This window comes from Frieseomelitta varia, unplaced genomic scaffold (genome assembly GCF_011392965.1).
Source record: "Frieseomelitta varia isolate USP_RPSP 00005682 unplaced genomic scaffold, Fvar_1.2 scaffold_392, whole genome shotgun sequence".
In the NCBI taxonomy this organism is placed as follows: Eukaryota; Metazoa; Arthropoda; class Insecta; order Hymenoptera; family Apidae; genus Frieseomelitta; species Frieseomelitta varia.
In genome coordinates this window covers 141,914-167,611 of record NW_025110137.1, presented here as the reverse complement: position 1 = coordinate 167,611, position 25,698 = coordinate 141,914, and the positions used below count along the sequence as shown (strand labels likewise).

The 25,698-nt window shown below is 30.5% G+C and overlaps 1 protein-coding gene across 4 annotated transcripts in view; it reads left to right on the top strand.

The window, feature by feature from the left end:
• LOC122531340 (protein trachealess) overlaps nt 1-25,698 on the top strand; it is a 282,905-nt gene that overhangs the window by 132,395 nt on the left and 124,812 nt on the right. The gene's annotated exons all lie outside the window — the stretch shown is intronic.

Sequence of the window (25,698 nt, the reverse complement as noted above, 5' to 3'; positions counted from 1 at the left end):
GTGCCGCGTATTCGTTACGAATATCTCGAAACGTTCACAAAGGAGCAGCGCGTTCGCTATTATAAATTTCGCGTCTTGAGCCACCGGTATCACCGTGAAATAGAGGCAGTCGTCGTGAATAATGACGCGCGGCCTCAAAACGGCCTCGTCCCGTGTCCATAAAGAGAACAATAAAAACGCAGCGAGTCGGAGAACAAGAGACGCGATTGTTCCACCGATTATTTGATATTTTTTTTGCAGCCGTCGTAACGCAAATTGTTGCGTGGCGAGCAAGAATTTTCATTTGAAATTTCTGGACTGTCCCTCGAGCTCTGAATTTTTATTTTATTTTTAATTCAGCTGTTTATTTGCAGGTGTTGGTATGGAAATAAAATTTTGTAGAACGAAGTCTGCAAAAGTGATTATTCTCATGATAGAGATAACGAGGTAATAATTTTAGAAGTTTCAAGAACGGGTGATTCACATCTTTTAATTTTGTAGCGTTCGATGTTCTTTAGTTTTCAATATTTGATATATTTATATTTATAATTTTCAATATTATAATATTTCAATAAATATAAATATAAAATAATATATATATTATAATATTATAAAAATAAAATAAATATTATAAAAATAAGTATAAAATAATATATATATAGATAAAATAAAAAAATATATAAAAATAATTTTCAATGTTTATATTTTGGTCAAATTGAAAAGGATTCTTAAATTACTTTTTAATCAGTGTAATTTATTAATATAATATAACTGAAGTCTAACGTCATATTACACAATAATCATATATCATATGAATATTATATTATTATAATTCAAACATTTTAATTTCAATTTAAAAAGTTTTAATTCTTAATGATTTTCAGTACACCGACGTTCAGATATTTTATATAAATAACATTCAAATAAATTTCATATAATAATGATTAAAAAAATTTATATAAATAATCTTCTTCCATCGAAGAAGAAAACCTTCAAATAAACAAATCCTTGAATAAATAAACGAGAAAAAAAATTGTTCAGATATTTTATATAAATAACATTCAAATAAATTTCATATAATAATGATTAAAAAACATTTATATAAATAATCTTCTTCCATCAAAGGAGAAAACCTTCAAATAAACAAATCCTTGAATAAATAAACCAGAAAAAAAATTAGATATTTTATATAAATGAAATTCAAATAAATTTCATATAATAATGATTAAAAAACATTTACATAAATAATCTTCTTCCATCAAGGAAGAAAACCTTCAAATAAACAAATCCTTGAATAAATAAAAGAAAAAAAAAAAACAATTAAGCGCGACACAAAGGAAGAAAATTTCTCTTCGATCAGCCTAGGAGTCGTTCGGTTCGACTGGATCTGATCGATTACGAAAATCGATTATGTTTAAACGGCTGCAGGAGGCAGGCGCGCGGTTGAACGATAACGCGCGGGGGCATTAATCAGATGGAGAAATGTCATTAGGCGGAGCGGCGTTCGCGCGGCAATCTTGTAAAACATTATTCTAACTAAACTGTCATAAACGGGAGGAAATGAAAAGAGCTGCTTAATAGCTTATGTATGCAAATGCAGGGCGGCAGATTGCGCGGAGTGCTCTCTCGAGTGAGAGAAATAGCTAGTGGCCGTGGAAAGCGGTCGAAAGGGTGACTCTCGCCGCCCTTCTGACGACTGCTTCGCCGTGTTTCCAATGACGAGCGTCGCCGGTCTTCTCAAAGGCCCACTGCGTTCTGTTTTAAATCGAAAACGCATCAAAATAAACAGGTTCTCTCCGTTTCTCGACCAAATATTTAAACTTGCACATCTGGCGAAAAATTTCTGTTCTTGTGGAATTTTTGTGGGAGGAAGCTTAGAGGAACAGATATGTTCAAATTCTGTATAATAAAAGTCCCGTGGAAAGCAAATTACTTCAGAATGTTTCATTAAATAAACGTTTGGCGTTCAGCGTCAATATTAAAATCAGCTACAAATATTAAAAACTTTTTTTAATATTGACGAATAAACTGTCTGTTCGTCAGAGAAATCTTTGCAAGTTCTATTCTGTCTAAAACTTTTATTTTGAAGAACGTTTATTTATTTGTTCTATGATATAGGTTTTCAGGTAGAATCTATTTGAAAGTTTCTTAACATTTTCGATCGGTGATTTCAGTGGATCTTTGAACATTATAGAAAAATTTCTGTTTTTGTGGAATTTTTGTGGGAGGAAGCTTAGAGAAACAGATATGTTCAAATTCTGTATAATAAAAGTCCCGTGGAAAGCAAATTACTTCAGAATGTTTCATTAAATAAACGTTTGGCGTTCAGCGTCAATATTAAAATCAGCTACAAATATTAAAAACTTTTTTTAATATTGACGAATAAACTGTCTGTTCGTCAGAGAAATCTTTGCAAGTTCTATTCTGTCTAAAACTTTTATTTTGAAGAACATTTATTTATTTGTTCTATGATATAGGTTTCAGGTAGAATCTATTTGAAAGTTTCTTAACATTTTCGATCGGTGATTTCAGTGGATCTTTGAACATTATAGGAAAATTTCTTCATTGGTGTTCCCTTTTTCTTCATTTTAGTTCTTGGTAACTTTTATGTGTTTCCTGACTTTTAACTTTTAACCTATAATTCAATATAACACAATCGTTTTCAGTAACATCGCAGCTAATAATGTTTATAAAACGTTTAAGAACCTTTATAGACTATACAAATAAATAAAATGATGCAGATTTGACAATAATTTCTACGTATGAAAAGTAATGTTCGCTCAATAATATGTTTCTATTGAGAACATTGGTTTCTAACAAACACTTACACTTTATTTTTCGTTATTTAAATTCAAGTAATAGAAAAATTTAATGACAGAGTAAAATTAACATAATCTTACATCAAAGAGATTAATTTGAAATTGTAAAAATTATTAAAATATAGTTTACATTACATTGAAAATTCTAATATAGAATTATAAACAAAATAATACAAAATGATAATTTAATCGTTCTGTTATTGTTTATCCTCGATTAATTGATTAATTCTTAATTCAATGAAATTATTTGACGATATTTTCATTCTCAAATATCGTTAATTTTCATTTCAATGATATTTCATCTAGTCGATTTCTGAATTTAACAATCTTTCGTAACAATACTGCTAACATTATTCGAGATCTATGATAGAATAAACATTTAATGCAGCTTGATATTAAACTAATAACAACAACCTATCACTTTCGTTTAATTTTAATTTTTGTGTGGCTTCGGATTTTCTGCTATTCTTTTTATTTACTATTACTTGGACTCTCCTTATCTGAATTATAATTGCTCATTAATCGATTGTTTCGACGAAGGAAAAGAGATTCCATCGTATTCCACGAAGTAACAATAATCTTTCAGTCGGTGAAGAGAATTTAAAATTAAATGGGGGAAAAAATACTGACCAACGTTGCTGCGAGATAATATCCATGAAAAGTGATGAAAGGAGTAACGAAGCGCCGGACGAAGTGTTTGTAACATTAACATTAACACCGCGCGACATTGAATAATGATCCGCGAGGTTATGTAAATTTCGCGCGCGTTTTCTAAGATATTCGCGCCGTATCTCTCGTTTTAATGAACAAGCCAGAGATCCAGTTAATAATGCAAAGTTTACATTTGTCGCGTGGCCATCAGCATTCATCGACTCGGACCTTTATAAAGCGCGAACAGTAGAAAGCAATAAATCACTCGAGATAAGAAAACTTTGAGCTCCTGATTAATTACCCTTCGGTAGACGTATATTATTCTCTTTTTTCTTTTTCTTTTCTCATCTTTGCAAAATTAAAAAAACATAAATGTCTGTTATAAATAAATTGTTAACGAACGAACGTTTCTGAATATGTATTTTGTACACAAGTCGTTTAGAGATTACATGCAATAATAAACAGTCATAAAATTAATCACTTAAAGTGCAATATTCTTCGTTCGAAGCCTGACCTTTCAGAAAATGGAATTTAACAATTTAAATAAAACGTTATTGGATTCTCTCGATGATAAAGTCTTTTTATTTCAGATTTCCCAATTAATTTTTTTGAATATGGAATCAGAGTAACTTGGAATAATTGTTTAATTGTGTTAGACTATTGCACATAAAATGGCGGATTTTATACGTGACTGATTGTATACTGATATCACTGTTCGAAAATTGTGTCTTTATTGTTTCTAATATTGCAAAGGAAAATTTACTTTCATTTATCAATTCGATATAAATTAAACACAAACTTCAGCTATTAAACCATTTGAGGGTTAACATTGCTCGTTAATATTATTATTAATTAACATATTATCATATTATTATTTATATATATACGATTATTCACGACAATATTAACCATTTGAGGATTAACATTGCTCGTTAATATTATTATTAATTAACATATTGTCATATTATTATTTATATATACACGATTATTCACGACAATATTAACCATTTGAGGGTTATCATTGCTCGTTAATATTATTATTAATTAACATATTGTCATATTATTATTTATATATACACGATTATTCACGACAATATTAACCATTTGAGGGTTATCATTGCTCGTTAATATTATTATTAATTAACATATTGTCATATTATTATTTATATATACACGATTATTCACGACAATATTAACCATTTGAGGGTTAACATTGCTCGTTAATATTATTATTAATTAACATATTATCATATTATTATTTATATATATACGATCTTATCGTTATTATGACATTAAATATTTAATCACTTTTATTGAGTAATAATGTTCATTATTCAATACAAATATTTACATTACATAACTATTTATTACTACTATTATTTTATAAAACATTGAAACTTGTGTATCACGAATATTCCCCAGTTTTCATTCGCAGCAACCCGATTATTACTCCACATTCTTGTAAATCAAAACTACAAGCAATTACAGGAAAAATGTCGCGAAATTACCAGTCATTGCGTAAAATTCCATCGCCGAGAATGCAACGTGTTACGTTATCGAGGATAATCTTCTCTTTCAGGCTAATTAACTTTCATCTTCAAGCATACCCCCATACACGTATATTAATTATCATTAATCGGCCATAATTACGGATATCGGCGATGCTTCGACGCACGGTTTGAAAATGCGACACCGTGCCAATCTTTTCTTTATAACGTCGGTTTCGATTACTAATTACGAAGGCGAGAGGGATGGCGAGCGCAAGGTCGCTCCCGGGGTAACATGAATATTCATGGCGGGCGATCACAGCCTCTCCTGTGAAATTGTCGTTGCGCGCGATCCTTATCCGTGAAATTCATTATAATACTCGTTTCCCGTTTTTCTTGTCCCGGGGAAAGACGGATGACTGTTAAGACGAATAAAATTAATAAGAGGGGAGGGGGAGCGAACAAGGAGGAAAAGAAAAGGGGTCAGAGGGGGAGGGGGGAGGAATATCTGCGAAAGATTCACTACCGTAGCCCCGTTTTAGGCCACGCACGATAATTATGCAAATGGCGATATGCAACGCGCAATGTTGAAAACACCAATTTCGTTAATACGTCGACGACCGCCATTTTTGTCTTTTTTTTTCTTTTTCTTTTTCTTTTTCTCCCTCATCGGGAAAGCTCGTTCAACCTTCACGACGCAAAAACATGGTTATTTGCGGTAATGATTAACATCATTATGAGTATGTCGCCGGATAGAGGCAAGAGCGGTTTTCGTAAATTGGAACACCGATATTAATGCGTATTGATCGAGCTCAATTTTGGGAGGGGGCAGAGGGGGGGGGGGGGGAGGCGACGAAGATGAAAAGTGGATGCTTAGGGGAGTTTCTAAGATGGATTGGTTTCTAAGAAGGAGTTGCAAGTATATTTTTGTTAATTTTTTTCGTTTCGATGCGATATTTGTTTTTAACAATCTGATACGATTAATTTCATTTCATTAATTTCTAGAATAACAATGTTAATTTCAGGATTGGTAGCTAATTTTGAAGTTCAAAGATGTTAAAAAAGTTATTGCTCTTTCTACATTAAATCAATTGGGACTTGTATTAAGAAATTTTATGTTTACGATTAAATGAATTGGCATTTTTACATTTTTGTTTGTTCACGCTCTGTTTAAATCAATAATATTTATGTGTTGGTAGATTTATTCATTGTATAAATGGAATTCAGAATTTTCGTTTTTATAAGGGGATGTTTTATATTTATACTATGAAAAGGACAGTTTTAATATTTTCTTTAATAATATTATGTGGATTTCCTTTGATCCAAAGGATTTAATAATTGAAATTTATTTCTTTAGAAGAATAAAAGTTTTTTTGTTTAATTACATTATTAATTAGAACAATATTAACTATTTCTTATTCAATTCGAATTAAGTAGTTTATTAAATAATAAATTAATATTAAATTCAATTTATGTCTATGAAGATTTCGACTAAGTCATTTGGTGACCAAGAGGAAATAGTTTCAACATGAAATAGTTGAAGACGAGAATAATCCGTTAGATCCGAAGACAGGTAGAGAAAATGACAAAAAAAAAAATAGTGCTAGCTTAAATTTGTTAAATATTATCAATACTTTTTACCTTTTAAACGTTCAAGAGGATGATAGAAATTTTGAAAGAATTTCGAAAGAAGATCGATAAAATTGAAAATTCATTTCAAAAGACTCGATTTCATGTTTGAAATTATACTAATTATATACAGGGTGTTTCGTAACTTGTGGGACCCACTTCGGGGGCTGATTGTACGCCTAAAAATAATGAAAAAAAGTCAAAGTGTGGTTCCTTGCCTCACGCCTTAGCTTATGTTTTGCATTAAAGTTTTACTTTCTCATGTAATTATTATTACTTTCTCGCGTAATTAAAATTTCTCGCGAAAGCTTTAAAAAATTTGTTCGCAATAAAATTATTCGTAAATAAAAATTAAAAAGATCAGTGTAGATGTAGAAAACTGTCGATTAAGCTGATCGTAACATGTTTGGAATTATATTATTAATTTTAGAATACAACCTCTTTTTTATATTTATTATTTTTACTTCGTCGCAAGAATTTAGAAAAGTTTAAAAAAAAGAGAGAGAAAACTAGGAATAGGATGAAATTATGTTGATCATTTCGATGCAATATCTCATCGTGGAAGGTTCGATATCTGTGAATTTCCCAGAAGCGAAATGGATAATAATTGGAGCGGAGTCCCGCGGATTGTATCGCTATTATTGCGACATGCTCGAAATTCGAGAAGCATAATTAAACTAGGGTCGAGTCCCCGGATGTACGGCTAAGGAGGATCGCTCCTCAATCCGGTTCCTTGATCCAATTAACGCGACCGAATTATCCCCGGGTTTCGTGGATGTTGGCCAACGTCTCGCCAACGGCATTCACCTCCGCGTCTCCGTCTTAAACAATTTCATTTGCATAGCAAATAATCAAACAGTTTGCTTTGACATTTAAATTAGCGAAAAGAAAAGCTGAAACCGGGTGTACGACGAAATGTCGCCGGGCCTCTCTCTAATTTTCGAACACGCCAACTAACCGAACGTAATTTCTCATTTGCATTTCATTCCCTTTCGTTTTCGTTGATTCGAAGACCGACGCAAGATAGAAAAAAAAAAAAAAAGGAAAAGAAAAACGAATAAAAATTGTTATTTAATTTATGGTGGTAGGAGCGAATCGAATGATTGAAATTTGTCTCTGAAGTGGTGTCGTAGAGTTACAGACGATTATAGTAATTTGTTAAATTGCCATGTGTATGAAAATATTAAATAAAGTTGAAACAAATATATTATAAATGAACTCCTGTCGGAATGAATCCACTGAATCAGAATGTGAAATTCCTGTTAAATTGATAGTTAAAAGTAAGCTCCTTTTTTATACTTCAGTCGTTTTATACTCCAATTGCAATATATGGATCGTCAATTTCGTTTCTCAATATAGCCATTCACCCACTTTGTTAACTATTTCTGACCTATTCAGACATTAGTCTGTCCGAAGAGATACGAATCTTCGCAAAAATCAAAAATAAAAAACAAAAAAAAAAAAAACCACCCACACACATCCCGCATCGAATTGAAGTTGGATTTCTCCACGGCGAAATTTCGATACAATTGAATGCTGATCCACATCGTAGCGCGGGATCCATTCTTATGTATGAAATCCACGTGCACCGTGGAGAGAAAGTTCCGGGGGAGGATGACGCGACGCGACGCTGCCCGCCGTCATATTATAGAGATATTACTGTTATTGCAGCGTGTAAGCGCGGTGTGTGTGCTCGTAGGGTGGCCTTCTCGTTGGCTGGACGCGTGCTTTTTGGACGGCAGGGTCGAAACGCGGCATGGCGACTTAGCTCGAGGTGGTGGTGGGAGGGTTGGAGCCCAGGGTCGTTATGCAAAGGAGATGGTCAGTGTCGGTGATCCGGGGTTCCCGATGGCCAAGAGGTCGCCGCATTCCAGACATCTTACGAAATTGTTTCTGCGAGATTGTCCGCGAGTGTACCGCCGGAATCGCCTACGGCCAAACGTCTGACGGATGTTCCGCTATATTGAGAGAAATATCTCACGTGAACTGTCTGTCTGTAATGGCCTCCACTTCTGGAACACGTCCGTGGATCTTCCTCGTGCCCGTGTTTTTACTGGGAGGCTTCGCTGGGATTGATACGTTTTCAGAGGATAATGTAGCGTGAGAAGGGACACGAAGATTTTTTTTTCCCCGAAGGTATTTCCGTGTGGATTGTTCGTAAGAGGATAGTTGCCTTAATTTCGGCTTGACTTGCAGCTCTGTTTTCGACCGTGGTCTTTTTAAAATGTAGATTGGAGGCGTTTGAAGGTGTTTGACGACGTTTGGTTTCGATTGAAGGTGTTTGACGACGTTTGGTTTTGTTTGAAGGTATTGGATGACGTTTGATTTCGATTGAAGGTGTTTGACGACGTTTGGTTTCGATTGAAGGTGTTTGACGACGTTTGGTTTCGATGGAAGGTGTTTGATGACGTTTGATTTCGATTGAAGGTGTTTAACGACGTTTGATTTCGATTGAAGGTGTTTGACGACGTTTAGTTTCGATTAAAAATGTTTGATGACGTTTGATTTCGATCGAAGGTGTTTGACGACGTTCAGTTTAGTTTGATTTTAATTGATTTTAATAGTTTTAATAAAATTGGCAGATAGTATTTTGTTTATAAAAGTTGTAAAGTAATAAAACTGAAACTCAGTTCAATTTCCCAGTTTCTCTCTACTAAACATTTTACAAAATTACACTGTTAAATACAATGAACCGACCATCTAAAATTTTCAAAGTACCAAACTACAAATTTTCAAAAAAATATCAAACATCGTATATTATATCATACATAAATACAAATTACATTGTATCGTACATAAATACAATAAACCAACCATTTGAAACTCAATCCAACCTCAGCGCCTCCCCACAAAGCGCAGAGAAACCATTTGAAACAATACCATAGAATATATTTCCACGTGCACAGAGCCAATATTTTCGTCAATGTACCAGCCGGATTTAACGGCTCAGCCAAAGCGCCTATAGAGAAGCAACAGCAACGTGGACTTAGCGCTTAGAGTCGTAAATGGCATCGGACAATGATCGACGCTGGCGCTATCGAAAGCGATGGATCGAAGGATCGGTCGTACGTTCGGACAGGATCGGGGAAAACACATACCGGTATCGCGTCGTATCTAACGTATGGATGAATCATTTATCGGGACCATAACCCGGGACGGCCGGAGAAACCGGTCAGTTTTATGCGGCCGCAGTAGAATTTGATCAAAGTTCGTTTTGCGGCCACTCGGGGAGCAATAAGAGGCCGGTCTCGCCCCCTAAAACTCCGGCCCCGAAGGCCTCGTACCTTCCGGCCGGCGACGAATCAGCCCTGTCTCCCTTTGAATCCCATTTCTACCGCGAAACGACGGATCCGCCCGCCACCGATCGCGTCATAATTACTCGAACTTGGCCCTCGTTCCACTTCGCCGGCCATCGTTCGAGGCTTCTGTTCGAAGGTCAACAGGTCGAGATCGTTCGGAACTAGGGGAAGTCTTTTGGAAAGTTGTTTCGAGGGGTTCTGAAGGGGTCCCGATGAGGATTTCGTGGTCGAGTTAAGAAACTGAATAGCTCTCCGAGTGGTTAAAAACAGGGAACAAAGTGGAAATTAGTTGGTTTGGCAGTAATTTTGTCTTTATTATACGGATATTATCGCGTTACCTCGCTGATTTCTTGGAAATCGAGGGTGACACTTTTGTTACGAAAGTATTCAATCGTGAAAGTATTCGAATACTTGTCGTAAAACTTATATATATATTTGTCCTATATATTATATATATTATATATATAATTATTATATATAATATTATATTATATATATAATAAAGTTTCAAAATATTTTATAATTTTTATATTATATATATTATATTATATTTTATATTACATAACATAATTATTATGATATTATATATATAATAAAGTTTCAAAATATTTTATATAGGACAAATTTTATATATATAATTTGTCCTATATAAAATATTTTGAAACTTTATTAACACTATTACAAAACGTGACTATATTCGTTCAGTCGTAAAAATAATTGCAATTGATGAAATTTTATAATATTTTATGAGTATAATATATAACACATAATAGATTTTGATGAGAATGTGTATCTAGTAAGTGTCTGTAGTTGAAAAACAAATGCAGCAGAAATTATTTATTTCAGTGACAATTTGAAGTTCTTGTCACAGAAACTTCAGAAATTTCAGAAACTTAAAACAAACCTCGAGAGTAAACCAAGATTGGTATCAATAGAAAAGCATGTTTTCATGTAAAACACATAATATTACAGTATATAACATATTAATTAATTAATATTGGCGACATTGTAATAAATTTGAAATCTAATGAAACTATATATATACATAAAAAAGAAAAGGAATGAAATTCAAAGAGAATGTTTGAATAAAATATAACAAGCGAAGTTGAGAAATTAATAAAACTCAATAGAGAGGGTTCTCGGGTAAAGTTTCTTCCAAACAAATAACATAGAAAAGAACGTAAAAACATTCCCAACACATATTACGTACACCTTGCGATTGTATATGAAATCAATCCCGAAATTGGCAAACTTTACACGCGACGGGATCTTTTTATTAAAAAAAAAAAAAAAAAAAGAGAAAAAAGAANTGTGTTGCAAATAGGAGCGCGCAACTGAGCCACGTTCAACCGGAACTCGCAATTAAAATACTTGAACGTACAGGGAAAAAAAAAAAAAAAAAAAAAGAGAAAAAAGAACAAACTTCCAGAAACTGTCCAAAAATGAAATTTCCACAATTTACTGTCTCCTCTCCGCCGTTCCACAGAGTTCCTTCTGGATTGTATCGTCATTTTTAAAACGAAAAAGAAATTCAGAGCGAGGCAGCTCGTAATGGACGGAGAGACGTTCGCCTTCTTGTTCGTAGCGGCGTCGTAAAAGATTCACTGCATGTATTGTAGGTGAAGGCGGTCGTAAACCGGCACCGTGGACGATTCCTTAATTTGTTTACACTGCAAGTAAGTCAATGGGCGAGGGAGTTGATCCTTCGAAGTATCGTTTGACGCCCCGGGGCCATGGCATATGCGACGTAAAACCGCGATAAAAAAAAGAAAAAGAAACTTCCGCGCTCGTAACTCGGGGCTTATATTCATTCTTCCGCCGCTTCCACTGTTCCGATCCTCATATCTGAACAGACCGTGCGAAACTTTCTACGCTCCGGCCATATTGAATTCGTGCCAGACAATTTTTATGAAATATCCTGACAGGTGACTCGACATATCTCGGAATAAGGAATCGTGTAGATATTATTTGATTGTAATAATAATTGTATAGTTATTATTAATTTATATATATAATAGTTATTATTAATAATTATTTATTTTTATATTTATTAATTATTTATTAATTTATATATAATAGTTATTATTAATAATTATTTATTTTTATATTTATTAATTATTTATTAATTTATATATAATAGTTATTATTAATAATTATTTATTTTTATATTTATTAATTATTTATTAATTTATATATAATAGTTATTATTAATAATTAGTTATTATTAATTTATATATAATAACTGTTATTGATAATGAATTATATAATATTTGTGTACTTTGTTCTATTATGTAGGATGAGTCACTAAAAATACGAATAGATATATAACTGTAAATATATATCGATAAATATTATGTAATTCTACAATATAAATAATAAATATTGTACGGTTTTTATAACTGTAATTATAATTTATGTATAATAATATTTATTGTAATAAATTAAATAATATTACATTTATTGTATATCCAATGAATGAATATATGCTTTTTTTTATCAGTCACTTAAACTCATAAAATAATATTGTCAAAACTGTTAATTAATTGTGTCAAAAAATTGAATTGAACGGTCCTAATGAAATAATTTTGTAAATGCTTTTGTAAATGCATGTTAGTTATTATTAATAGTTATTATTAATAGTTATTATTATTAATTTATATATAATAACTGTTATTGATAATGAATTGTATAATACTTGTACTTTCTTTTATTATGCAGGATGAGTCCATAAAAATACGAATTAGATATATAATTATAAATATATATCGATAAATATTATGTAATTCTATGATATAAATAATAAATATTAAATAGTTGTTATAACTATGTAATTATAATTTATATATAATAATACTTATTGTAATAAATTAGATAATATTACATTTATTGTATATCCAATGAATGAATATATGCTTTCTTTTATTAGTCACTTAAACTCATAAAATAATATTATTAAAAAATTGTTAATTAGTTATTTAAAAAAATTGAATTGAATGGCCCTAACGAAATACTTTTGTAAATGCTTTTGTAAATGCGCGTTAGTTATTATTAATTTATATATAATAACTGTTATTGATAATGAATTATATAATATTTGTGTACTTTTTTTTTATTATGCAAGATGGGTCAATAAAAATACGAATTAGATATATAATTATAAATATATATCGATAAATATTATGTAATTCTATGCTATAAATAATAAATATTAAATAGTTGTTATAACTATGTAATTATAATTTATATATAATAATACTTATTGTAATAAATTAGATAATATTACACTTATTGTATATCCAATATGAATGAATATATGCTTTCTTTTATTAGTCACTTAAACTCATAAAATAACATTGTCAAAACTGTAAATTAATTGTGTCAAAAAATTGAATTGAATGGCCCTAACGAAATACTTTTGTAAATGCGCGTTTTTGAGAGTTTAGGGGATATTTCAACTTTAATTTTGTAAAATCCAACGTATGAAAGAACGAGGACAATATGCATCAATGTAAAATTAAAAATTTTATAATTCCATATTTAAAGAAACGAAGTTAAGTTTGTGTTTTCTGTGCGTCGACCCATTTAATCATGAGTCAAACAAATTTAATTTAACTCACCTGGTACGTACACAAGTACATAAGTTAAAATAATAAATGCAATTAATTATAAATAGCAAATAATAACACGTATATATACATACAGTTACAGTCTCACTACACTATCAAACTGTACACACTAAATAATATCATTATATCAATCTACCCGAAACATTAAAAATTAAGAAATAAAAATTCAAACAAATGTCACGCACAAATCGTATAAATGAAAGAATCAAAGAGAAAAATATATCTATCGCGTCGTTGATCAAACTACTCATATTTCACGAAAATCCAGCCTCGCTCAACGTTGTCCGTGTTTCCAGCAAAGAGAAGAAAAAAAAGAATTCGAAACTTCCCGGTGGTGGTATCGAATTAAAAAATGCAACTCGAACTGGCACTTTCTCTCTCTCTCTTTCTCTCTCTTCTCTTCTTCAATCATCCGCGCGATTGAATTATTGAGAGATTGCGCGGCCACGTGTAATTACGATGCGAAAAGTGATTCCTGGCCGGGTGAACAAGTGCGTCCGAGATAAATGAAGTCAAAGAGCGCGGTGGAAAAGGAAACGCGGCGCGAGAGGAGCGTGTTTCTCTCGAGACGGCGAAGGATAGTGGAGGGAACAGAAAAGAAGAAGAGGAAGAAGAAGGAGAAGAAGCCGATGCTGTCCGTTCCGTACAAACTCATAAATCTCGGTGCAAATAATTGCCTGGCTTCGTTCCGCGAGAGTCAGATCGGCGGTGTTGATTTAGCGGTGTTCAGAGGTCATGCGTTCTCTCGACCACGATACGCCAATGTGTTTGCCCCGATCCGGCCGAGCTACGAAGCCATTACCCCCGGTGAACGAAACTGTCCGTTCCTGTCCGTGTACCACCACCGAGTTCCACCGTATGCAAATTGCTCGTGACAAATTGGCCGTGGTAGCGACACGAAGAGAGGTCTTGGATTAATTTCCTACTGAATTTCTTTCGTTCGTTTGGATAAGATCTGTGCATGAAAGGCCTCTAAAAGTATTAGGACACTTGTTGGTTTTTGTGGATACGTAGCATTAAAATGACATTACTAAGGCCACGAAATAAAGTAAAAAGGGCTACAGTGGGCTAGAGAAATATCGAAATTGATCAGTTGAAGAATGGAAAAATGTTTTATGGACCGATGAATCTAAATTTGAGGTGTTGGGTTGCAAGCGGCGAGCTTATGTGTTTTTAGAAGAACTGAAGAAAAAATGATTTCCTGACTGTATCGTATCTACAGTTAAACACGGAGGGCGGTCAATAATGGTCTGAAGATGTATTGAAGCAAATAGTGTTGGTGATTTAATAAAAATCGAAGGGATTCTCTGAAAAAGGAACAATAATTGTTTATTTCACGTGATCATGCCATACCATCTGGGAGGCGATTGATTGGCCAAAATTTTATTTTCATGCATGACAACGAGCCCAAGCACACTGCAACATTTAGAACAGAGCGATGAGTCAAAAATCATGAGCATTGGCCCCTCAATCCCCCGATCTGAACCCAATAGAGAAGATTTGAGATGAATTAGATCGGAAAATCTGTGAAGTATGTCCAAACTCCTAAACTGGAACAAACTACAAAATGCATGGAAACAAATGGTACCAGAAACAATAGAAAAATTAATAAAACGGAATTAGTCGAATAAATAATTTAAAAACGCGGTGGATATATCGACGAAAAGAAAATTTAACTTTCTTGTGCAAAATTAATGTTATTATTGCTATAATGTACCTCTCCCAGCTTAATATAACATAGCTGAATTTAAAGATTAAGAATCCTGTATATATTTATGAATAGTACTACTAACATAATACTAGTAATGATTATAATTATTGTTATTATTTATAATATATATCATATAATTAAAATATTACAATATAAATTATATTATTAATATTGTTAAATTATAATTAATAGTTATAAATTATATTGTTGTATTATATTATATATAATTATATAATTATAATATTACAATATAAATTTTATTAATAATATTATTAAATTATAATTAATAATTATAAATTATATTGTTGTATTATTATATCATATATAATATGTTTTATTATATATAATTATATAATTATAAAATTACAATATAAATTATATTACTAATATTATTAAATTATATTAATTAATATAGTAGAAAATCTTGTATCGATCGAAATCCATTTTCCCCGACGAAAAGTGTCATCATTCCGCGTTCGAAATCGGAGAGAAAGAAATTAAAAAGAGAGAGGAAAACGAAATGCAACGTACATAAAGTTTTCGCGAGAACAAGGTGACAAAAGTCACCGTCGAGGATGATCCCTAAATGTTTAAGACGCGATTCCAGAGTGGAAACGGGCATGCGTCTTCTATGAAATACGATTTCTGAATTTCGCTCCGATGGTTTCCGAGAAGCGGTAGCCACAAAGACAACGGGCTCTCACCACTTTCTTCCCCGTGCAAAGTTTCCAGAGCCACCGATGTACACTTCTGCCGCGTTCTAAGAAACAGGCTGTCGGCCCGGTAAGCGCACTGTCCTCAGTCAGGGACAAAAAGAGACTGCTGCCTCTGCCCGTGAAAGTAGAGATGGCATCGAGCCAGACCACAATTTTTCGCGAAATTTTCGTGTTTTCGTAGATCAACTGTTCTTCATAAGTAACAGATTTCTCGTTCGTATCTTTGGGATTTAAAAAGTTATGATACTCCTTCGCGTGATCTCCGATGTTACAGCAGGCACGTTTGAGCATTTTGTGTATATTTTGTGCATTTTGAATAATTTGTATATATTTTCTTCGCCTTTTAAATTCTCGCTTTAAAATCTGCTAATATGATAAATTATTATTCTTATGATTCTTATCTTTTATTAAGAATTATATTATTGTGTCAATATTATTATTATTGTTATATTAATTTTATTAAGAATTATATTATTATGTCAATATTATTATTATTGTTATATTAATTTTATTAAGAATTATATTATTATATCAATATTTTTATTATTGTTATATTAATTTTATTAAGAATTATATTATTATATTAATATTTTTATTATTGTTATATTAATTTTATTAAGAATTATATTATTACGTCAATATTTTTATTATTGTTATATTAATTTTATTAAGAATTATATTATTACGTCAATATTATTATTATTGTTATATTAATTTTATTAAGAATTATATTATCATGTCAATATTATTATTATTGTTATATTAATTTTATTAAGAATTATATTATCATGTCAATATTATTATTATTGTTATATTAATTTTATTAAGAATTATATTATTATATCAATATTATTATTATTATTGTTATATTAATTTTATTAAGAATTATATTATTATAATTCTTCTCACTGTAATATATCCATTATATTAATATTGTACAAATTCGTGATTATAGAAATATAATAAAAAATATAGAACTTCGACGGAAAATTGTTTCACTTGTCAGTGATTATAGTGTTACAATAATTTGTAATATTAACACGTATTTTGTACAATTCTGCTTTTCGTAAATACATAAAGATGCTGAATTAGTACTCTTATTGTACATGCTGATTATCAGTTTGCATTCAGTGCTGTGAAATGAAATCTATTAGTTAAAATCAAATGCCAAAGAAGACAAATGTGTTGATAGAATTTTTTTTCGAATAAAAGGAAAAAGTAGCGGAATCACGTGTCGAAATGAAGAAAAGCCGTCAGTTTACTTCAATTTTATTTAAAGGTCCAGTATAAAAGTAAATTTAAACGATTAAATAAACAATAATTGATTACACACAGAATAGAGTGCATGAAGAATTATGCCTTTTTTTATATAAACAATTCTACTAATTAATTCTTTATATTAAAATCTTCACCTAATCTTGAGTATTTCTGCGTAAAAAAGCGTAATCATCGGCGTAAAAGTAATTACATACGTTCACAGCTTTGATCTTCGTCACTCATAAATAAAACTTAAAATAATTTATTTATCGCAGAATTAAACGCGCTCGATTATATTAATAAATTCCTCGTAGACTCACGAAAGACTTATACATATATACAAATCTAATAACACACGCAATAATATTTTAATATTTTAATGCAAGAGTGCTATGAAAGACACTGTTAAATCATTGATAATTTAACATTATTGATAATAAAATTTTATTTATCGCAGAATTAAACACACTCGATTATATCAATAAATTTCTCGTAGAATCACGAAAGACACATTATACATACATGCATAATAGCATTTGCAATAATACACATAAAACATTAAAATATTTTAATATTTTAATGCAAGAGTGCTATGAAAGACACTGTTAAATCATTGATAATTTAACATTATTGATAATAAAACGTTTATTTATCGCAGAATTAAACACACTCGATTACATTAATAAATTCCTTGTAGAATCACAAAAAACACATTATACATACATACATAATAACACACGCAATAATACACATAAAACATCAAAATATTTTAATATTTTAATGCAAGAGTGCTGTGAAAGACAATCATTGATAATTTAACTTTCGTTGGTTAAAAAGTTGATCACAGGTATATATTCATAATAAATTGCTACATTATTGCTACTAAATATTCACGAAATGTTAGGACAACAGTGCCAATCGAATCGAGCCATCAATTTCCAGTTAAAGAAGGAATTCAGAAAGCAACGCGATTCAATGATCGTTGAATTATCGAAGAAATTGGAAGATTTAATTAAACCATCGAACCGTCGTACGATTTGATGGCGCAATTCGCAAATTCATGTAATTTTAAAGTTGCTTTCGTTATTAATAGCTCGCGATAATTAAAATCGAGACCCAAGAGGAAGCGGTTTTAATTCTGCACAGCGAAACGAGTCCTGATCGGCGATTGCAACCTTGCAACCGCGTTGATCAGAGGCTTGCAATGTGAAATTAATAGCTGCGCTACGTTTGGTGTTAATTCGTTCAGTTTTAATGCCGGCCTTTGGACAACATTATAACTCCGGGGAAAGTGTAGATCGTTTCGAGGGAACGGTCAGTTCATTACCTGCCAGCCTATAGACGTTAATGACTCCGTCTCGTCGTTAGGTCAACCTCAACTCGATCAATTTCTTTCACGTGCAATTATAATCAACTGTGACACGCGAATGTCCGCTACGCTTTACTGTTGATAAATCGCAGGCGAAATGTCCGATTCAAGCATAATCTAAATACTTTGATTACTTCTGGTGGTCATAACACGTTAATTTCAATAGATCTGTGAAAAAATGTTGTGGGAAAATGAAGTAAAAGAAAATAATTATTCTAAATTTTAATATTATTTTAATATAAAATGTACGATCATACACCTCGAAATCATAAAATTTTTATTGTTGTTAAATTAAATTATATGAAATTTAATAAAAATATATTTTTTTATGTAAATTTATATAAAATAATTCTTATTAATAGATTTATTAAATTAAATGATGTAATAATTGATCAAGGTCTCAATTGAACTAAATAGAAAGGAAAATTTCTTTTCATTAAAAATATTAATTATTATGTTTATAAATAAAATAATAATTAATTTGACTCATGTAATATAATATTAATAAAATTGAAAAAAACATATGCTCGAATCGAATCGAGTTGCTATGATTCTTCGAGAAATGCTAGATGCTGGTCTTTGTTTCGTTTGGATTCTAGATTTCGTGTTATTGTTATTCGACAACTACATCGAGATTCTTAGAAATTAATAATTGGGGTTTAATATTTATTTATTTGTTTATTTAAAATGTAGATGATTAGGGATAATGAATATTTATTTGAATTGAGAATGAGGGGTTATGAGCACTATAAAACTAATGTTATCGACGATAGATGAAAGCTATTTTGTTAAGTAAGGTATTGAAAAATGCAAACTCTTGGATCTCTATTCTATCTAATAATTCTACACTGGAACAACTTGTGTCAGAGAAATGAAATTCCAAGGATTAAGAAACAGTTTCAAGATACAATAAAAAGAACAATTATTCTATATTTCGTGATAAATCATTCCACTCTCAAAAACCATCGTAGATTTGTAAGAATTTCTAAGAAAAACTAAGACTTGTTCATTTTAATCACTTGTTAATATAATATTAACAAAGAAGCTTGGTCATCATAATATCAATAATGAAATTAAAAATTTAATTCTCCTCTGTCTTCATTTTTCTAACTTAGTTTGTCAAATTACAATCAAATTAACGCAGTGATGAAAAAGTTATTTCATTAAATTGACAGAAATAAATAGTTAAATTTGCACTAAGCACTAACTAAATTTCTATTGCACACAACCTGTTCTCGAGTATGGATGTTCAATTTTGCATCATGATGAATCTTGAATCTGAGGTTAAAATAACATAAAATAAAATTTTCCGAATATAATAATCGGAACATTTCATTTACCATTTTTCAATGTATTATTTTTTTTAATATCGAATCTGTGAAAAGAAGTTTGAAAAATTCACTTAAGATTCCTTCATTCCACCTAGATTCCAAACTTTTATGTAATTTAACCAAATTGAAGTACTTATAACATCAATAGTACAAATGATATCCGCAGATAGTTATTAGAATAAAATAATTCATAATTGATATTAATATCATCAATTCTGTAATTCAATCAGTTAAGGAACAATTAATAATTTATTAAACACGTATCATTAGACTATGAACTTTTATGCGTGTAGTAAACATTTTTATAAATATACATGAAAGAATGGAATTCACTTTATCTCTTATATATTTTCTCGGGTTACGTGCATTTTACACTCGAATGTTAATATTTTAATAATATATTAGTACATAATAAATGTTAGTATTAATAATATTATAAATAATAATAATAATAATTTTATAATTATATATTTTATAATTTCATAATTTTTATAATACTAATAATATTATAAATAATAATAATAATAGTAATAATTTTATAATTAAATATATTTTATAATTTCATAATATTTAAAATACTAATAACATTATACATAATAATAATAATAGTAATAATAATAGTAATAATTAATTAATATTATTATAAATAATAATAATAATAATAGTTTTAATTTTATAATTTCATAATATTTATAATACTAATAATATTATAAATAATAATAATAATAATTTTATAGTATTTATAATATTAGTAATATATTTTTTAATATAATATGTTTAATATTAATGTTTTAACATACAACAAATATTCTACTTCGAAGATTTTATATATTTCTACGTGCAATGAACATTGTATATACACTTGTACGATACGTGTATTTTCAATTTCCTTCAAATACACAAAAATAAATTATTACTTGGTCCCTATACGTTAATTAATTGGACCGTATGCAAAAGTGAAAAGATTCGTGTTGTTAAACAAGGTCGACCACCAATCTTAGGCTTTAATTCGTGATCACTGGTGATAGCTCGTTCCAGTAGGGAGTCGTTCGTCGAACACTGCGCCGACAAGTTCAATATTTGTAATGCTCGAACGCGCTTCGCACACATGTCACGAAAATGGGTGAGGGCACTACGTGTGCCTCTGTGGCGTTAGAGTACCTAACCTGTACTTCGGCAATCGTAGGTAGAACACGGATCCTCACTTGTTTCGCTGGGAACTGAAAAATGTATGTTTGACGTTGTCACATAAGGAAGTCCAGTGTATTGGCAGAGACACGCGGATTATATTTTTGATATTTTCAGTGATAACTCGGTAACGAAGCAGTTAGTAGCAAACGATCATTAGCAGACTGCGGATTTTTACGCATTTTGCACGTAACACGAGAAAACATATAAAATAAATGCAATTTTAAATAATATGTGTACGTGACGCAACGTCATATTGTCATCAAGTTTTTTTTTTTTAATTGTACTCTCAAAAAAAAAATTAATTTGCCCAAAAGTCTAATTATTAGTTAATGGCCCTTAGCGTTATGACTGTTTGAATTTCACCTGCATTTGAAATTTCTATCAGTGCATTTTTGTCTGTATTTCGTCAAGAAAATTAGCAAAAGATTTCTAGTATGACAACTTTTCCTGTAAGTGAAAAAATATAAATATTAAATATAAATATTTTGTATACGAGCGTGGACATTAAACGTATATATTAATTAATATATGTATATATTAAATGTAAATATTCAATTTTTCATTAAATGCAAATGTAGATATTAAATGTAAATATTCAATTTTTCATTAAATGCAAATGTAGATATTAAATATAAATTATACTATATATATATTTATATATATAAATTATAATATATATTTAATTATAATATATATATAATCATAACAGAATATAAAATATAAATATTTTATATATAAATATATATTATATAGTTATATATATAGATTATAATAATTATATATATATCTATAATCATAACAGGATATAAAATATAAATATTTTATATATAAATATATATATATATATATATATATATATATATATTATTAAATATCAATGTTGCAAGTATAACATCGAAAGCGAAAATTCTTCTCGAAAATATTAAAAATTGTCATAGTATTTGAAAGCATCGGAAGATTTTTTTTTTCATGACCGAATCCACAATGAATTCGAAAATTGAAACCCTTGAAAACTTGCTGTATGACTTTCTTCCGTCAATTTAATGAACTGTCAGATCAAGCAAGTACATCGAGTGTCGACGAAAATATTATTTCTTGCTTAATGTGTGCGTGAGTATGAATTTTCGTCATCCAAGCCCCAATAATTCAAAGTTAAATAAAATGGCTGAAAGAAAACGTGCGTCGAATATTCAGAATGCTTTGTAAAAAGCAGGCTTTAATCTTCTAAATCTGCATTTTAGACTCAGTCGCAAAGAGAAATTGTTCGAACAGGCTTCTGCGAGTCATTTTATACCGTGACAATTTATAATTTACAGCATATTTGATGAGAGAAACGTTCTTCAAATAAAATCCCATTAGGGAATGGAATAAACGATGTCAGATCTTATTGTCGCGCGACTTTTCTCTTTGTACAGTTATAAAATTGCCACAGTCCAAATATCCAGTTGTATCTACCTAACGCAGAGTCGCATAGGTGTACGCGATGACAACGAGAATTTCAATTCTATTTGCTTGCTTTCTTTCCACTGTCACGCACGTATTCTGCCTACTTCATTTGTCCCTGAGGGAGCGTTTCAACCTATGTTTACCTTCAGGCGACATTGCTGCCTGGAGACCCGGCGTAAAGTGAAACGCAGCCGCGTCTCCGAGTGCAATGGAAAATTTAACGAACCGCGACGGCTTATGGCGTATCGGGCCTTCAATAAGTTACCCATCAACGTAGCCTTTCCGCCATTTTCAGGCCCATCGCTCTTACGCTCGAGCGAAACACCGGACACGTTTGTTGTGCAAAAACGCCTCACGAGTTAATCGATCGTATGCCCGCAGCGCGAGCAATTAACATTTGAATACATGTGATCAATCTTGCGCGATTTTTCGAAATTTCTCAGTTCATCCAGCTTCAAGCCGGCAATTCCTTGGAAATGTTGAATTTGCATAATTAAAGTTCCGTTCTACAACTTTCAACGAAACTTACAAATTCGATTTTAATTAAATAGAATTTCTCTGTTTTCCTTGGACCATTTTGTTCAGCGAAATCTCGACAGTTTCGTTTCACTTTTACAATTGTGTCCTTTTCTACGATTTTTCTTTTTCTTTTTTTTTTTTTTTTTTCTTTGCACGTGCGAGGGTATTATTTTATACGAAATAGGAGGCGAAAAGATGAACGATACGTAGGGAAAAGAGCGGAACGCTCTATTCTAGCATATTTTACATTCTCATCCTGTTGCGTTACACTGTTCAACCTCCCTGCGTGTAAATCGCTCCTGACTTTACGATCGTATATACCAACGAGTTTATTCTTTTATTACGAACATCGTGTTCCCATCTCACCGCGATCCATGCATCACGCATTATATATTACGCGCGCCTGTCTCTCCTTTTGACTTGCGCGTTGCTCGCAAATTCTTCAATACGTCCTTACTCGTAAATATCCTTGGGTTTTTCTGCTTCTCTTCCTTGTCATCCCTTCAGTTTTTCAAATTCAGATTTGTCGCTCGTAGTTTTGAAGTTCAGAATAACATGAACATCCGTTTTGTCAACCTGTTATTTGTTATAAAAAAAAAAAAGAAGATAGGAGGTATAAAAAGTACTTTTTGTATGTTTAAATATAGTGTTGGAATTTTTTTATTTCGTGTAATTCCTAAATTCTTCTGGATATGGAGTTTATTGAATTTTTAGTGATATTGAATGTCAAGTGACGTCCCTGTCAAATTTTCTTGATTAATCGAGCCTTTTTGATTTAATACTTAATTTAAATAATTTAATACTTAATATAAATAAATGAATATTAAATTACATTAATTTAATTTAATACTTAATATAAATAAATGAATATTAAATTACATTAATTTAATTTAATACTTAATTTAAATAAATTAAATAATTAAAATTTAAATAATTTAAATAAATAAGTATTAAATTAATTTAATTTAATTTGATACTTAATTTAAATAAATAAGTATTAAATTAATTTAATTTAATTTGATACTTAATTTAAATAAATAAGTAATAAATTAATTTAATTTAATTTAATTTAATGCTTAATTTAAATAAATCAGTATTAATTCAATTTAATTTAATTTAATGCTTAATTTAAATAAATCAGTATTAATTCAATTTAATTTAATTTAATGCTTAATTTAAATAAATCAGTATTAATTCAATTTAATTTAATTTAATGCTTAATTTAAATAAATCAGTATTAATTCAATTTAATTTAATTTAATGCTTAATTTAAATAAATCAGTATTAATTCAATTTAATTTAATTTAATGCTTAATTTAAATAAATCAGTATTAATTCAATTTAATTTAATACTTAATTTAAATAAATTCACAACGAATTAAGAATAGAACGTAGCATTATTTTAAAGAAATGAAACCCAACTTCAAAGGAAAAACTATATCTCTCTCAACACAATAAACCAATGGTACGATAATGATCACCATTATTTATTTACCGCGTGAAACTTGGCTGTTATTTTTTATCAACGTAAGAAACAAAATACACGCAAGTTGAATTGATAAATAAAATATTCTTTCTACGATAATCTTATTTTTGCCAATTTTGGATAGTTCGGGCATGGTGAAAATTAAAAGGTGTCTCCATACACAGTACCATTAAAACCATGAGAAGTGGTTTTTGCTCCGTTTACTCGCACGTGCTGTCTCTTTCATAAGAACACTTGACGAACCGTGGCAGCCGCGATAAAAGTCGGTGCGGACGAAAGCTCCGGGGTGAACCGGTATTCCTTCGGTGCGCTGACGTACGAGATGTCGGCGACGATATCATCTGCCGTGCGTTAAAGTCTCAGGTTACCATTGCACCGCGTGTTGCCGGGTCATTGGGACCGTGTTTCATCACAAACCCGGGCCCCTGTACTTTTACTTTCCTCCCTGCGGCGTCGCACAAATTCTTAGCCGACTAATTTACCTCTCAATCCGCTCGACGTTCGCTCGTCTGATCATTGAAATCCAGTTCTACTTTCATTCACTATATGCAGTAATATTTTTCGATTAACGCCCAAGATACAAGCTATCTTCCTTACTTTTTTTTTTTTGTTTAGAAAGTAATACAAGTCCATTTGCTCGTACATACATTGAGATATTCAATGGTTTGCGTTTGAATTGACTAAAGAAAAGATAAATTTAGGTTATGTTTTCAAATGCTGTGGACGGCGGACGCGAATTCGCGTGTTTCAGAGAATTCTCGTCTTTCGTGTTTCAATGTTGCTTTTTTGCGTTGTGGAAGGCAATATATATATTATATAATATAAATTATATATTACTTTTTCAAAAAGTAGGGAAATTGATTTCTAACATATCACACCAAGAAACGTTAATAGAGGTTTTCTTTTGATTTTATTTAATAAAATATCTCTAAAATGAAAAATAATTTATAATTTTAATTATTAATAAAAATAATACACTTGTTAAATGCTATACATTCTCTTGAATCCTTTCAATCATATATTAATTAATTCAAAAGATACGAGAAAATACAGGCTGTTTGTTTGTCAGAGCATACCTCCTCAATGTATTAATATAAATATAAAATGAATTATAGTTAAATATAAATAAATAATGTAATATAACGACAGTATATAAAATAAATGATAGTTAAATATAAATAA